At 43.7% G+C, this 13,087-nt stretch overlaps 1 long non-coding RNA gene and 1 other non-coding gene across 2 annotated transcripts; both read right to left on the minus strand.

The window, feature by feature from the left end:
* Positions 1–4,852: 4,852 nt before the first annotated feature.
* trnas-aga (transfer RNA serine (anticodon AGA)) lies at positions 4,853–4,934 on the minus strand. Its single transcript has one exon. It is a non-coding gene; the product is annotated as a tRNA-Ser (tRNA).
* A 4,920-nt stretch (positions 4,935–9,854) lies between these two features.
* On the minus strand, positions 9,855–11,958 carry LOC147264063 (uncharacterized). Its single transcript, XR_015112667.1, has 3 exons — positions 11,875–11,958; positions 10,047–10,132; positions 9,855–9,963 (listed from the first exon to the last, which is right to left on the minus strand). It is a non-coding gene; the product is annotated as an uncharacterized LOC147264063 (long non-coding RNA).
* Between the last annotated feature and the right edge of the window lie 1,129 nt (positions 11,959–13,087).

Genomic DNA, 13,087 nt, shown 5'->3' on the forward strand with positions numbered 1-13,087 from the left:
GCAAAATAAATATGACACTAAACAGTAGTTGAGGGAGAGCAGAGCTGGAAATAAGACATTACTGGAAGGGGAATAAATCTGAAACATGCAGAACCAGAACACAGCCACAGCTTTCTGTCATTTTCTGTCTCAAATACTTCACAAGCTTCAACTTGGTCCAAAACCTGCTCACCTCTCTGGGTGTCAAGTCTGTCTGCACCGTCTGACCAAACTTTATGAAATGTGTGAATTTTATTTCCTGCAGATGAACTCTGGGCAGTGTTGATTGCAAGAAGAAAAAAAAGTGGGAAAATAATGGAGTCTTTGCCAGATGTTCCTTCTGGCTCAGGCCCTAAAAAGTTCTGTCAAGTCACATTAGAACCAAGCTCTGGACCAAAGTCTGGTGCTTTTTCAATTTTCAGTCAGTGAGTAATGTTCTATTCATTTTTGTAACTCTATCTTACATTGATACAGAGAGTTGTTTTTAATCTTTTAAATCATGTGACCATCATTATAACTGCTGTTGACCTTGTTTGAACTATTTGATGGTGCTAAATATTGTCAGCTTGCTAACATTTACGAGCTAACGTTAGCTAGCTAGCTAATATTATTTTCTAACTTCAGTCCTTAAATTTGGAATTGATTGTGGAAATTGTTCACTTCATCTTTGTGAGCCCAAGGTTTTGTATTGATGATGTCATTGTAACTGCCTTTCTGATTCTTTGCATACATAAAATTAAAACACAAATGTTAGCCTGCTCTTGTTTGTTCCCTCAGCTGCAGGTTTGACCACTGGTAGCTTAGCTAACTGTTAACCAATGAATGATTAATTGTGTGAGTTTTTCCTTTCAGTTTTCCATGATGGAAGACAACTCAACACAGGTGGTTTCATCACTTTCAGTTGTCTGAAGATTGGAGCACCATGAACCCAGAGGCTGATTCCTGAAACCATCAATAAAACTCTGCATTCACTTCTTCTGAATTTTAATTGATGATGTTTTGATTTCTTCTTCTAGAATCATCTGAACAAACCCTCCCTCAACACAGTGAAGCAAAACTCTTTGGCCTTCATCTGACAGGATGAGTTTCTTTTCCCAGTGATTCCATTGATAAAGTGAAAGCTTTGCAGCTCTCACTGGAAAGTCCTGAGGCTCGTCCCATTCTGAAGCAGGCAGTTGCTCCCAGCCAGCCGACACTTTCCCTCTCTTGTGTAGGAGTGAAGAACAAAGTCAAAATAAAGAATCATCACTCTTTCATTGGGGCTCCTTTCTCCTTTTTCTGATACAGAAATTCAGAAGCTTCTATCATTTAGTTTCCAGGAAATGTTGATGACACTCTGGGATTTTTTGTTCTCCTGCTGTCACTGTCAAGTGCCAGCTTAACATGTGAGAGGTAGCAGGATCCATGCATGTGTTCATGTTTACAGCAGACAAGGAGGAAACCTTGGAGGATTTCAGGGACTTTTAGCAGTGGTTCACACTTCAGGTGTGAAAGCTTCTGAGTATAAAGTTTTAAGTGAGCGAGCCAGGAGTTGAACCTGGAATCGTCTGACAGTAGTCAGTCATGCTATCCATTGCACCACCAGCCCTGTGAAAACCTCTTCATGTTCATGTGTACTTGATTTTATAGAAAATCCAAACGATCTGGTGGCATTTTCAGGGGACACAATGGTGCAGTGGTCAGCACTGTGGTCTCACAGCAAGAAGGTTCCAGATTTGAGCCCCAGCTGTGGAGTCTGCATGTTCTCCCTGTGTCTGTGTGGGTTCTCTCTGGTACTCCAGCTTCCTCCCACAGTCCAAAGACATCAAGAGGAGACGAGGCTCATTGATACTCTAAATTGACTGTAGGTGTGGCTGTGAGTGTGAATGGTTGTCTGTCTCTGTGTGTTGGCCCTGTGATGGACTGGTGACTCAACCAGGGTGAACCCCGCCTCTTGTCAGAAGGCTGCTGGGATAGGCTCCACCCCCACACACAAACCTTGACATATAATCAGTGGAGAAAAGGAAATTTATCAAAACTCATGACTGAATTTGTTTTGAGAACTGAACTGGATATAAACTCTGAGAATTCAGAGTAAGGACCAGGAGGGTGGTACACAATAATAGATAGGAGGAAATGTGGAGTCTGGATTCTTTTCTAGAATGTGAAGGCAATGACAGTCCTGCCAAGTGACATCACTGACATAAATGGATGACTTCAGTCACATGACTGGATGACTTCAGTCACAGTCACGTGACTGGATGACTCCAGTCACGTGACTGGATGACAGTGTAGATGCCAATGTAGAGGTTGGGGAAATAGTCTCTGAGAATCCAGCTTGAACCAACGCCCTCCTTGTTCTTCAAAAACCCAAACAGCGACCATCAGTCTCCCTCCAATCCTGTACTTGGGTTCAATGTTGCTGTTCCATTTTGCAGCAGTAGGTGTCGCTGTGATACCAGGTTCAGTTCAAGATTCCCAACTCCAGTTCATGATGGTGACCTCAGTGGCCACAGTGGCAGGGTAAAATGGCGCTTCAGTGGATCATGTGGATCAACTCATGTTCCCATCTCTTATGTTAACGGTCAGTTTTGACCCACGTCTTCAATCAGCTGTAAAATAAACTAAAAACAATTTTCGATCATCCAAGTTGTTTCCCATCTCTTGGTTACCTTGTTAGGCTTCCTTATCCATGGAAATATTGATTTGAATATTTTGTTGTTGGCCTCTGGACCTTTTTTAGTCAGTAAACCATTAATTTCAGTTAAAAAAATGATAAAATGAACCTCAAGAAAATCATAGAAATAAACAAAAGGTTGTTGTGTTTCCTCACCATTACTGAGGGGTGTTAGAACAGTCTTTTAGTTCTTTATTTTAATATCATTAACTTTTGTAACATCCATGGTGTTATGGGTCAGTTTAGACCCTCATATATTTACTTCAAGAAAAAGGGAAAAAAGTCTTTTCTTCAGCAACAGAACTTTAATACAAACACAAAATGAAAAGCAGAAAAAGCCAGAACCCAAAATTTTGATTTGCAAGGTCAAAAAAATAACAACAAGTCAAGCAAATCAAACCAACAGAAACCAACAACTGGTTCAAAACCAGTAACAAAAAAAAAACAGAGGAAAAGTCTCTGTGTGCAAGAACATGCATGTGTATGTGTGTGTGTGTGTTTAGATGCGTGTGTGTCAAAAACTGACACACTTTTGGACATGAGCCAACAGTGGTGGTGTCTGTCAAAGAGGTGGAGCTCTGTCCTTCACCTGCAAGATTTCAGCAGGCAGCTCAGGTCTAGTTTTCTTCACTGTGCCACCATGATAAGTTTCCTCCTGAGAAGTTCTTGTCCAAGGTCATAGCTGGTAAAAGAATTGTCACAGTGATACTGGGACCCTGCAGTCCAGTCGTCATATCCAGGACCACACTGGACATGGCCGTCTTTGTTTGTTTTGTTGTTGTGCAATGTGAGAGAATGTGACAGACCATTTTATACCAAAGACAGGCTGTGTGTGTGTGTGTGTGTGTGTGTGTGTGTGTGTAACCATGTTAAATTCTTTTAAATAAATATGTTTCAACCTGCTATTATTTGTATGCTGTATGATTTCTGCAACCCAAGACTAACTCAGGTGTACATACTGCAACCTAAAGTATGGTAATGAGGAGAATGATGAAAAATCCACAAGGTGATCAGAAAATAATTCATTCAGGAAAACAAAATCATCTCTGAACATGTGTGATTGAAATATGTCAGTGGGACTGGCAGAATCTGGCTTTACCACAAAGTGTCTCATCAAGAGGTCTGTCACATGCATCTGCTGGGGAGGGTCAATCTGTCCGTCCACATTCATGCAACAACATGCAACAACTCTGTTCTGATCAAACTACTCAGGATGAAACAGACCAATGTTGACATCAAGAAGCAACTCAGCAGCTGATCAACAGAGTCCTAAGCACCAGTTGAGCCTGTCCATCGTCCGTGGGTGGGCTTGAACCACCAGCCTCTCGGTTAACAGCCGAGCGCGCTGACCGATTGAGCCACAGAGACTCTGAGTCGCCTGCTTTTCATGAAGAGTTTTCAGGCTAAATATCAGAGTGTGAGGTCCACACTGCACATTTGAGGGAACATGAAGGACAGATAAGAGTCTGACTATCATGGTGAAAGCCGTACTCTGGTGCTGGGATGAGGTCATTGAGATGATCTGGGAGCAGTCCTGATGTCAAATGGACAAAATGTGTCAACATGAAATGAAATTGGAAACCTATTTGAAGCCTTATTTTGTGTTTGATGGACATTTTTTAAATCTCTAATGACTTGTTTTAACTGAACCTACTGGATCCTGTGGTGCCTGATGAGGAGACAACTTGGGTACAAAGTTGAAGAGGAGGGTTTTTGGAGGGGAGGGGATTTTTTTTCCAGTGTTGTAAATCAAAATAACTACAATGACATGATAGAATTTTCTCAAAATGTCCTGACTAAGATGGATTCCAAACCAAATCAGCTGTCACAAGGGAAAGTCTGCATGTAAACACACACACACACACACACACACACACACACACACACACACACACACACACACACACACACACACACCAACTGACATTCCCAGGGACTAAACCAAACCAATTCCTACTTAACCCTAAGCTCCACCTCAGTTCCAGATGAAACTGGTTGAACATGGAACCGTCCCACTTGGAACATTTCCATCACCTTCACCACCACTGGAGTATCAACAAAGATTTTGGTCAACACCAGAATGGTTGAGACAAGACAACATGCTACCAATCCTCTCTCTCTCCCTCATCATCAGCTGCTACAGCCCTTGAAAGAAAACCTTTGACACATGGACCTACAGTAGGAGCAGATGTTGTCTCCTCTGGAACAGCAGTTTAACGTTGTTGGCAGGACTCGAACCTGCGCGGGGAGACCCCAATGGATTTCTAGTCCATCGCCTTAACCACTCGGCCACAACAACTACACTCCCATGAACATGAGTAGAGGATTGATATTCAACAATTTATCTTCATTGAAGCACAGTAGATTTTTTTAATCTTCTCATAAACACAAACTATTTGTGTGTGTGTGTGTGTGTGTGTGTGTGTGTGTGTGTGTGTGTGTGTGTGTGTGTGTGTGTGTGTATGTTGTTTACCAGCAAGCTGAAAACTGTTGTGGTATTTGACAATTCTATTGTTTCTGAATGAAAATCATGTGAAGGAGAATCATGGAGACATCCTAAAAATGGCTGAGGTCTCTGAGCTGCAGCAGGTCTGAGCTGCTTTTGATTCCCAGATGATGAGGAGGCAGTGAATGTTGGGTTTGGTGGAGCTGAAAAAATGCTGCAGGTGTTGAGAGGTCTGCTGGAGTCCAGGACTTCCTCTCCAGGTCTCAGCTTCTCCCTGCAGTTCCCACAAACACCACAACAGTCCTGGAACCTCTGCAGATGGTGGAGGACCATGATGACCCGATGCACCATCAGGGCATCAAAAACCAGTCCTGATGATCAAAAAGGTCCCTCCACTCATCCAGGGTCAACTCTAGAAGAAGCTTTTGTAACAGATGAGCAAACACTCTCAACTAGAAATCATGATTTAAACACAATGTTGATTTTTACAATTTCCTTCAATGTTTTAAAAACCATTAAAGTGGACAGAAGCCCAGATGGTCCAAACCTGTTTCCTGTCTCCTTCCATTGTGGAGAGCCTCTGTTCTGTCCTGCTGCTGTCCAGTTGTCTCTACTGAGCTCCTCTGCTGGTTCCACCTTGAAGAGTGTCTGAGCTAAAACTGAACCTTGGGAAACTTCAACCTTTGATCTCAGAGTTTTGTGTTTGATCTTAGAAATCTGTCTTTAATCTCACCTGAGACAAAGACACGGAAGCTCAAACTGCTGTTGAGGAGGCCGTGATTGTATAGTGGTTAGTACTCTGTGTTGTGGCTTCAGCAACCCTGGTTCAAATCCGGGTCACGGCAGCATGAGACGAATTTCTGGTGTGTACCGATAGACACAAACCAAGCTGAAATTTCCCACAATGCAATAGGGTGGTGTTTGGTCAGTTTCTTCTCAATGCTAATGTCTGCTAGCTTAGTCTGCTACTTTGATGCCTCTGACTACAAAAAGGTCCAGACCCCTGGATATGGTGGTTCCTCCCTAAACGTAGATTCTGTCAGCTCATGTTTTGAAATCAACTCACCATGAACACAAGTAGATTTCAATGGACTGCAAATGTGTCTCATTGAATGGTAAACATGTCAAATATAAATTCCATCACCTGAGGAGGTCTGCTGCTGGAATTAAGCTCCAGATATTCACAAGATATTCTAGATCTTTCAAATAACCCTTATCCCAGTGGCTTTCACGTGTGAGACAGAAGAACATGGATGGATGGAAATATAATATTTAATATATTGCAGGATATTTTCCAATATATTCCACTATATTTACTATATTTTATGTCTTGTTTCAATGTTATAACATAAAGCTCATCTTAGTAAAACAATGAAGTTACCTGAACTAAATTCTTGAAAAAAAAAAACTGTCACTGACTGAAATAAATCAAATCTACTTCAAAGTTCCTTCTGTTGTCATAAGTCAGCCATTTTAAGTGTACTTGTAGTTCCAGAGCATTCCAAGTGGAGATGATATGAATCATTTTGTTCGATGAACTCAGTTCCTCTGCTTTGATGTTGGTGGACTGAGTGGAGTTTGCCTGAACCTGCTTGAACCTGTTTGCTCCTGCTCAGTCCCTCACTCAAGCCTCACTCAGCCTCAGCAGCACCGCTCCACTGAGGACTGATTCAGGTTCCTCGCAACCAAATACAGAGGAGAGCCCAGCCTCACGGCAGGCCTTTGCAGAATCAATTTTCACAATCAAAGCTCCCACAGCTGCAAAAAGTGAGAGGACAAGCAGTGATGTTCAAGATGAACGTCCAACGTGGGGCTTGAACCCACAATCCTGGGATTAAGCATCTCATGCTCTACTGACTGAGCTAGTTAGGCTACATCTGAGTAGCTTCAATAGCATGAAGTGATCAGAGTGAGAGACGTTACAAGCGCTTCATCTGCAAAAGAAAAGAACAGCGCCATCTGGCATACACGTGACCACAGTCACATGAGCAATCACATGATTAATGAATGACGACAAACACACCTTCATCTTTGACAAAACAGTAAAATAAAAGGTGAATCACAGATGAGACACCAGTGGTAAAAACACTAAAGTGCTGTCAAGGAGAAACAGGATACGACCAAACACACACACAAGTTACAGAGAGAGAACTCTCCCAGAGGGAACCACTCAAAGGAGAACCATAGACATCATCAGGCTGTATGTCCTCATCAATATGAGACAGGGGGATAGGAAACAAGCTCAGAGATGTCAGAAACATGAGATCCAAGCAGTGAGAAAGCTTCAACTGGTGAGGTTACAGAAGAAGACTAAGAGATCAAAGACAATTTGTGTCCACAAAGAAATCATTGAGAAATCAAGGTGAGATCAAAGAAGGAATTCTAAGATCAAACACAAAACTCTGAGATCAAAGGTTGAAGTTCCCCAAGGTTCAGTTTTAGCTCAGACTCTCTTTAATATCTGTATACTGCCACTTGTCATCAGGAGACTCAGTATAAACTTCCACAGTTCTGCTGATGTCACATAGCTGTACATCGCCGTGTCTCCTGATGACTTCCTCCACGTCACCTGTTGATGTGACAGGACTCGACCAAACGTCATGTTTTGATGAAGAGGGTGTGAGTCTGAGTTGGCTCAGTTGAGACAACTGGACAGCAGCAGGACAGAACAGAGACTCTCCACAATGACAGGAGACAGGAAACAGGTTTGGACCATCTGGGCTCCACCCACTTGTATTTATGAAAGGAAATTGTAAAAATCAACAAAGTGGAAACATTGGTTTTGCCAGTGGGTTTAAATCATGATTGATATGTTAGTGTTTGTTCATCCATTTATTTGTCCAAGAGAAGAAGAAGTGACTCTGAGTCAAACTGGAGTCCTTTGAGGTCTGGCATCTCAGGAAGGAGGAGCATTCAGGCTGAGGTCATCATAACAGTCAGGATGTGCTGACTCATCATTAGTGGGAATCTCAGTGTCAATGTTGTGTAGTGAGGGACAGCACTGTTGCTGTGGCCTGATATGTAGATGAAGGAATCAATGAGACACCATGAAGACAGACAGCATTGCTGGACAACACCTTCTTTTATTACTTCAGCATTGGCAAGAACTGGAAGCATCAGCAGAACCACCACAGAAGAAGAACACTTTTTTTTTTTTACAGATTTTTCATGTCACCAAGCACTCTATGAGCTAAACTGCCCCCTTCTGGTGTAACTACGCATGTACAGGTGAAACAATGAAACTCTTACCAAAAAGAACAGAAAATCATGGAGCTCATTATGACATCACACTAACTACTTTCACTCCAGAAATCAGGTCATGACATCATAAAGAAGAATAGAAGTCTCTTCCTCACAGGTGTCACAGAACAAAATCTCTCCAACACTAAACAGCAGTGAGAGAGCAAAGCTGGTAAGAAGACAGGACTGTTGGAGGAGGAAACCTCTCAATGTTCCAGAGGTGTTTCAGTGGAAGACATCACATTTGGGAGGGAGGTTCTTGACATTTTCATCCATTTTTATTTTGGTCAGATGAACACATCATGAGCTCTACTTGGACAGAATACGCCTTCAAACAGGCAGGGGTGCTGAGGCTCAGAGACCAACAGTTGAACAACATCAGAGCTCATCAGAACAAAGACCAAGGTGTCTGTTTTCATTTCAAAAGATTTGTTGTCAGTGAGTCTCTTATATTTTTCATCAACACCTGAATGAAGGATGGTTTCATGAAAAACTGTCATTTTTTTAACGAAAGCTGAGAAAAACACAGTTTTGTCAAAGAAGTGGTTTTCCAGCATCAAACTGGACTTCATTTTGTTTCCATCTCTCATTTGGTGACTTCAAATGTTCACTGTAAAAATCCAGCCTACTAATCAGGAGGAGGCCCAGTATTGGACCATGAGCTGATCTCTGCTATGCTGGTAGATGGGAACTTGTTTAAAGTTGATTTTGTGATTATTTTTCATCAAAATGTGCTCAGACGGCTCCTCAACAGTTCTGATGATGAACAGAACCTCTGTCCTCATGGGTCATGTGACAGGATGTGACCTCTACATGAGCCAGAAGCAGTGAACGCACCCCCGCACAGCAGAACATGTTCACTTGACCTGCTCTGGCTACTTGTGGTTAGCTTGCTGCTAACAAAAGTGGGTACAAAAATGGAATCATGGTCCCTTCAGACTTTCCATCAGTTTTATTCTGTCAGTGGAACGAGTCAGTTTGGGCTGTAGAGACTAAAACAATCAATCCAATGTTTTGCAGCCACTTCTTCTTGGATGTTTATGGGAAAAAAGTATTTTGGGGCCACAGTGCATCACATGGTGGATGGGGGAGGGGCATCCAAATCTGAGGAGACGTTTCCATTGGATGGAAAATGAGTCGACACCACTGAGGGAAGGATGAGTCCTCAAATGTTTGGATTGTTTTAACAGGAAGAGAAAAAAAGAAAAACCGGGAGTCTGATGTAAAAACACTGGAAAAGTTTTTGGTTTGTCATGTGTGGAGAGATAAATGAGCCATGACCACAGAGATGCAGGATCAGAACTGAGAACATGGAGTTTTCATTTCAGGGACCTTCAATAACCTTTGATCTATCTGATAAAACAGGCCGGAACTGAGACTTGACCTTGAGAACAGAGATGGACGATCATGAAAACATGAGGAAAACTAAAAGACTGCAATGAGGAGACGTCCTGTTGCTTTAAACATCATCACGGTGAAAGCAGAAGAAGCCTGGAGCTCAGTTGTGGCGGCGCTGCAGTCACACGTCCGTGGTGTCTTGGTGGTGAACTCCAGCCTCTTCATCAACCAAGCCTTCCTCTGTAGCATCACCAGCATTGAGTTCAATGTTCTCCTGGTGTCCGGCCTGCCGCTCCATTTTGGCCTGGAAGACACGACAGCTCAGACCTCCAATTGCTGCTGAAACAACTGCTCATAGCCAAGGACTACGAAGCTACGTCGTGTTACCTTGAAGTAGCGGTAGAAGAAGACAGGACATGACCCCAGGATCAGAAGGTGGATGGACGCTCTGATGATGAAATCACTTAAAGGCACTGAAAAACATTTAGAATCATCACATTTGATCAATGACATCACCACTGACCACCACAGACATGTTGATGGTTGAAGGTTCTTGATGGAAGGCTGCATGTTAAAGGAACACGCTAACTTTTAGGAGAAGTCTCTGATTGTCCATCATCCCCAGAGCCAGACTAGAAGATGGAGACCCTTCTCTTGGAGCTGAGGCTCATGCTAATTAGCTTAGCACAATGAATGGTAGGAAGTGGGAAGTGTTAGCATAAAAGTCCCAAACAGTCATTGCCTCTCTCTTCACTGATCCTCAGTCTTCATCCTGGGTATCACATGTAGCGTCCAGATACCCCTCAGTCTGGAGCCGCTACACCTGCATTCATATATCTGGGCTTGTGGATCACTTTTAACAGACATTCTAATTTTAGAATCAGACACATAGCTGGGACTACTTTCCTGACTGGGAGCAGTGATTTGGCCACCAAAACCAAATGTTTGTTGGAGCAGGAGAGCGACTGCTGCTACTGATCATGGCCGACATTGGAAGAGAGGGTGAGGAGGAGGAGGAGGAGGAGGAGGAGGAGGAGGACTGCAGGACAAACCAACATCATGATCCTGAGACAGTTGATGCTAACACTTCCCACTCACTACCATTCATTATGCTAAGCTAACTCATGGTCTGCTGGTCTCTGCTGGTCTCAGCTCCCTCATGGACACACAGAACATGTAATTACAACATTCTTGGTTTGATTTCACCAACGTGTTGAACCTCATGCAGTTTCCTCTCTCTTTGTTTCCCGTTTGTTCAAACTGTCCAGTTCAAGTCTGGGGCCTCTTGCAACGAGATCGTTTCCTGTCAGGTTCGTTCTGACACTGAGTTTGAAGTGGGACCTTCACGTGAGCAAATGATAGGACGAACAAATGTTTCTGGAGAAACTATTAACACTTGCTAACACTTCCCAACCGCTACGATTCAATGTGCTAAGCTAACTAGCGAGGGTCTCAGCTCTCTAGAGAAGAGTCTCTGTCTCCTTGTCTGGTTCTGGGGATGATGGACAAGAAGCATATTTCCCAGAAGGTTGGTGGATTCATTTAACACAGACTACTTTTACACGTCCGCCATCGTTCCACTGTTATTCTGAAAATGACAACAGTCCAGATTTAATCAGGATTCTAGAAAGAGTTTATTCTGGGTGGGTTTTCAAAACTGAGCATTTCTCAATGAAAACGTAGGACAGACCAATATTATTTAGGTTTGAGGCTTTTCTGTCATGAATGAACTTCAGGAGGAATTAAAACTGTAGTGTCTCACAGTGTGAGACACTTTAACTGGACGGGACACAAACAAATGACAAGTCAAGTCAGTTTTATCTATATTGCACCAAATCACAACAAAAGTTATCTCATGACACTTTACAGGTGTCTGCTTTCTCAATTGTACCAAGGTGCTTGTTTCCTTGGACTTATAGATTTCTTTTTTAACGAGGCATTTGAGTCCAAAGTTGTTCTTAAGGTGCCTTTTGGACTGTCAAGAAAATGATCAATTTGACAGTGAACTTTAGCTCCGCCCTTCATCTCTCAGACTAGCCTAGCTAGTTAGAATTAGCTAGCTGGACTATTTTCCATAGTCATGTAAACAGCTTCATCAGAATGTTGTCATTTTCAGGCTAAAAACAAGAAGCAGGAGAACAGAGGAGTAGAAAGTGCATGTAAATGTAGTCAGGGTCACATTCTTCTGTCTGACTCCAGCTGGTCCTGTTGTCACCTGCTATGATGAGGTGGAGCTCCTGGCTCTCAGAGGAGAAGTGATGGGGGAAAACATGGGACAGGTGATAAAGACATTTGTAGTTCCCTCGGTGGGTGTGGTCTGCTGCTGAGAACAGGAACTGGGCGGAGTGCTTGAGCGCTGGTAGGGTGTAGTTCTGTGCCGTGCTGGAGGTGGAGAAGATGAGCTGGAACAGGCCTCCTGGGTACTGTGGTTCAACAGAGCAACTGATGGTGAAGTTGGAGCCCCGGAGCAGCAGAGTCTCCTGCTGCCTCACCTCAGAGACGCCGTCAGTGAAGGCAGAGAAGGAGATGTTTGGCTGGACCAGCAAATCTGTTGAGGGGGGAGCAGAAGAAAGGCTGAATCAGCAGATGTGCTGGTGTCATCGAGGAAGCAGCAGCTTGTTTGGAATGTCCAGTTTTACCTGAGCACACTACCATCAGACTGGTATCACTATGAACTCTATCAGTCTGCAGTACACACTCCCGCAGTCCAGATGCTGACTGGACACAAGAAGACCTGATCCACCACACAGGCCTGGATAGCGAGTCCCTTCTTTTATTTGTTAAAGCAGCAGAGCCACAATTTATCCGTCTACACACTGCAGAGGCAGACTGGTGGAGCCATTCAGGACCCCCAGGGGCCGCTGGTCTCCACTCTCCCTGGTGTTTGATCTCCAGGGTCCCAGCACAGCGACTGGGCTCTCCCACCATCCTGACTCCATCAGGCTCTGAGCAGACACAGAAATCATGAGTGGTAGAAGTAAAGCAGTGAGATGAAGCAGATCTATGACATTCACCTGAGCAGACGAGGCCAACGCTTTTCCCAGGTAAGCAGGTCTTCCTCACTGAGCCAGACCTTCCACAGTTTAGCAGAGCAGATTCATCTCCACCACACTGGAACTTTGCTGCCATGACTGGGGTCTCCATGTCTGTATACGGGCCCCCGTGGAGGAGGGACGGAGCCCCACACCCCAACTCTCTACACAGCACCTCTGCATCCTGCAGGCCAAAATCCTCCTCACACACAGAGGACCATGACTGGTTAGACTTCACCTCCAGTCTGCCTGAGCACAGACTGGACCCCCCCACCAGCCTGACAGACTCTGTGGAGACATCAGGAAATCATCATTCCAATATTCACCCATTTTTATCAACTACTAATCCTGCTTAAACTCATCGGAAAAAACAAGAACCATGAAACTTCCCTTCCT

Source organism: Aulostomus chinensis, chromosome 4 (genome assembly GCF_037954235.1).
Source record: "Aulostomus chinensis isolate RoL2024-O1b breed Wild chromosome 4, RoL_Achi_v1.0, whole genome shotgun sequence".
NCBI classification, from domain to species: Eukaryota; Metazoa; Chordata; class Actinopteri; order Syngnathiformes; family Aulostomidae; genus Aulostomus; species Aulostomus chinensis.